At 45.7% G+C, this 4,145-nt stretch overlaps 1 long non-coding RNA gene across 5 annotated transcripts in view; it reads right to left on the bottom strand.

Annotated features, from left to right (window-relative positions):
* LOC106900406 overlaps positions 1 to 3,300 on the bottom strand; it is a 27,410-nt gene extending 24,110 nt beyond the window's left edge. For all 5 annotated transcript variants that reach the window (XR_001414153.1, XR_001414154.1, XR_001414155.1 and 2 more), the window contains exon 1: positions 3,104 to 3,300. This is a non-coding gene — a long non-coding RNA (uncharacterized LOC106900406). The remainder of the gene's footprint in view (positions 1 to 3,103) is intronic.
* Positions 3,301 to 4,145: the final 845 nt, after the last annotated feature.

Genomic DNA, 4,145 nt, shown 5'->3' with positions numbered 1-4,145 from the left:
GACGTGTGCTCTTCCGATAGAAGCCCCAATTTCCATGGTACAAAAGCAAGACTTGCAGGGCTGTCATGTAGGAGTTTGCCTAAGTAAGGCATGGAGCAGGCAGCTCAAAACAGCCACCAAATACTTCAGAGCGAAAGGCTAAAAAAGGAAGGTTTTTAGAGGAGGAAATGAGTCAGTAGCTTGGAGGACGGGAGGGGGAGTTCAAATAGCTGAGGCATATAAAGTAAGCAAGTAGTCACCATCTCAAACGCTAAAAAGTCGGTGAGGTGGATGCATTGATCTTTGGTTTCTGCTGATGCAGGGTGTTATTGACAAAGGGGAGTCCAGGGGTGATCTTTTTATATTGACCACGCTGGGTTTTGAAGCGGCCCTTCACTGGGCAGGCGCTTTGTGGGCTGCAGTTCACGTTGGTGTTTCAGACTGGAGCCAAAGCGCTCGCCACCAGCTACAGGATTGCTTTCTTGGGTTCCCCCCGTGGCTGGGGGATGGATTTTTTGCAGGGGAAGTTTCAGATTAATTGCAAATGCCTTAAGAGAGGGAGGGGAATTCACCTTTAGAAATGGTTCATCCCAACATCCAGCTTGAGCTTTTAGTCTAGCTTATTTATAGCACTAATGCTAGAAAAAAAACAACCAAACAAAAAGAAACCCTTAGCGTTGAAAAGCAGCAAAGCTAGTAAATAACCCTCCATCTCCACAATATACATTACATCTCCACAGTGTTTGTTTCTGTCTTTGTAACAACCTTGTCCTGCACTGCAACCCTGAGAGTGAAGTCTCATTCCAAGAAGCCTTTAACCTTGCTCGCTGGTAGGGCATCCATCAGCAGAGCAGGAAAGCCACGAGAGAGAGCGTTTAGTGTCAGTGTGGCAACAAGCCACAAGGCACAACTTCCTCACCCTCTGCTCCACGTCCCCCGTCCCGTCGAAAGGGCAGGACTGACGGAAAGGGGAGCTTGTAAAAAGAAGCACCCAAATTCCCTCTTTCATCCTCCCCGAAACAGGGAGCTTCCCCTCGGTTTCAGGCACTGAGACAACAGCTACGAAGCTGCCGCAGGAGGACCCTGCTGCGAGCCCTCTCGGAGGGAAACCGCAGCGCTGACAACGGTTGGGGTGATGCTTAAGGTCACAGGCACAGGAGGAGCGGGGCTCTCGAGTCAGAGAGAAGCACAGGGCTGGAAAAAACAGACTCCCCTTCCCCTACACAAGCAGCAGCGTGGGGATTTACATACAGCAGGAGTTGCCAAACTGTGACATTCGTACTGCTAATCACCAGCACGTAGCTCCCGGTGCAGAGCTGGAGCTCCCAGTGCCCGTGCTGGTCCAGAGTCTGTGGAGCCCTATGCTAAGGCAGGCTGGTACCACCATAAGCCATGCACTTGCACTTAGTGCACAGTTCCTGCCTCTAGCCTCCTCGGAGCACCACAGCCACTGTGGTTTTGCCTCACCGAGCTATGCTGTTGTGTCTTTTGGGGAATGAGACCTTCCAAAAAGCCATCATGGTTCTCAGATAGTGCCCTTCCCAGAGCAAGCACATCCTTCCCATAAAACAGAAACAAGCGAGAGAGGTCTCCCTTACTCTGCTGGTGAAGGAGTCCCTGTCCTCGCTGAGGTTCCTTTAACTTGTTAAGATACCTTCTAAACCCACCGCAGCGTTTCCAAAAATGCAACAAGACGTCTTGAAACAGACTGAGCCAATAGGCCACTTCCAACTCATTTTCCCTTATAAGTACACAACATGAAACAGCCCTAACCCTGTTCTCATGGCCTTACATCATCCCTTCCCCTCCTCCCCAGGATGTCTTACTTCTGCACCCCTCTTTCATAACGAAACCAATCTATGAAACGCAAGCTTGGAACAGTAACAGACAAATTACCCACATTAATTAAGACTAGAAAGCACAGCTGAACCAAGTCTCCCTTACATGCCACCTTGGAGGTCTGGTGGAGGTCTGGTGTGGCACTGTGCTTGGAGGTCCCCGTTGTAAAACAGCACCTGCCTTGATTTTCTCTCCCAGCCACCCAGCATGCGGTGCCACCAGGCCAACAGCCATGGCAGGACCAGAACAAGTTGTCCAGAGAAACTTATCTGTAGGACTCAAGGTCTACTATACACAAGTATTTTATCTGACTTGTTTTGGAACTGTAGGTTTCAAAAACCAAAACCCAAACATGTCCCTGCTCAATTCTTGCTATTACTTCCAAAGTCAAGTAAGACTTTGGGGCAAATTTAAGCATTCCTTGATTAAATACATGAGGAAAGAGACTGGGGAAGCTCTACCCACCTGCCCCAATTTAAGTCTAAGTCGTACCGATAGGTCTTTTGCTAGTTTCACCACAAATAGCATGCAAGTGCTCTTGCAAGAGGGACCCCTGGCCAGCATACAGCACCCAACATGAGAGCCTGACACAATAGGCCTGCTTTTTCAATATGCCTCTTCAGTATGGGGTCTTTCAGCAACTTCTATCTAACGTGAACAGGCAGAACAGCATCTACAAAAGACATCTACCGGGGTATACTGCAAGGAGGGGGGGAGGAAATCATAATGTCACACCCTTAATTAGAACAGAAATATGGATGAAAACTGCTAAGTATGGCTCACACCTTTAGTATTGAAGCTTTGTGCTAGCTGTAACCTAGTATGAAATACTGCTGCCTCATACCCCAGCCCTGAAAACATGCAATCGAGTCTTTGATTCTGTTCTCTGCTTACAAGCAGGCAGAGACTCAATAAATAAGCCTCATGCCAGGGCTTTTTTGTGTATTGATTCAAGGCAGGAACATGACTGAAGTCAGGATACAGCGATGAAACCCAACTGTCTATACATTTTTTTTAACATCAGCAGGTGCTTCTGTCATCTGATTACAGAAAGCCCGGAGCTTCACTGCCCAGAAACATGAAGGAATTATTTCCGTAGCGTTTCAGAGCCAGCAGTACCCACAATAAACACAGAACAGCAGCTTCTCCGAGTCTCCCCCCAGCCTACCCACCCCATGCCCCTGGTCTCAGCAGCAGAGGATTTTTGTTTTGTTTTTTGTTTTTTTTTTTTTCAGCGGCTAGCTTTGTCCGGAGGAGGACAAACCGCTCCATTGTTTTCAGCCACCTGAAATAGATGCCGCTGCTGTTGGTTGGGGCTGCCGCTGCTGTTGGTTGGGGCTGCTGCTGCTGTTGGTTGGGGCTGCTGCTGCTGTTGGTTGGGGCTGCTGCTGCTGCCACCGCCGCCGCCGGGAAAGAAATGCACAGGGTTTCCTACTGCAGCCGCCGGCCTGGGCCAATCAGGAGTGCCTGACTGAGATCGCACCAAAGTAGGTAGTAAAAAAACCCTCAAAAAAAAAAAAAAAAAAAAAAAAGAGAAAAAGTTATTATTAATCATACATTAACCTGCTGAAAAAAAATAAGAAAGAAACTGGGCTTTGGGAAGCCAGTTTTTAATTTTGTTACTATGGGGCTGAGACAGCTACTGAAGAAATCTGTGAACACTTAGCAACCCTGGGGAGAGATGAAAGCATAGTACATTGATGTTTTTGTCCTTAAATTATTCTAGCTGATTCTTTGTACCATTGAAGAGCATGTAGTTGAGGTTTAACTATCTACTGAGCATAGAGGGTGATACTGCAGATCACAAGGCAAGGGAAGCAAGTAGAAATGTATTACGTGAAAATAATTTCTCTAGGAAATTAAATTCTCTATAGGATTTCATTTTCTGGGCTGGAATTTTGTCTATGATATCAGTTTTATAACTGCAAAAATAAAATTACTTTGGTGTTTCTGTTTTTAAACCGATTGAAAAGAATTAAACTTAATGCCTTAATGGGGAGGATATGTTATTGCCTTTTTATTGAAAGAATAACTCCCACTCTGTTTGTAAAGTACCATATACTAATGATATTTCCTACATGCAAACTGGAATGGGGGTTTTTTAATTGTCTTTTCTGTACTATCCATTGTAAAACACTCCAGAAATCTCGAAACAGTCTTATTTGGAAAATAACTCTGCCAGTTAATGTAATAGTAGCAAAGCAAAAGATGTATCAAGTCTGGCACTATTTTGATACTTGGAAAAAAAACCTCCTAATTTTGAAAAAAATTACTTATTCTGCTCTTACTTTCTCCCTCTCCTCTTTCTATTCTGTCTTTTGATCTAC

This window comes from Calidris pugnax, unplaced genomic scaffold (assembly GCF_001431845.1).
Source record: "Calidris pugnax isolate Ruff unplaced genomic scaffold, ASM143184v1 scaffold147, whole genome shotgun sequence".
NCBI classification, from domain to species: Eukaryota; Metazoa; Chordata; class Aves; order Charadriiformes; family Scolopacidae; genus Calidris; species Calidris pugnax.
This window is presented reverse-complemented; position numbering and strand designations above follow the sequence as displayed.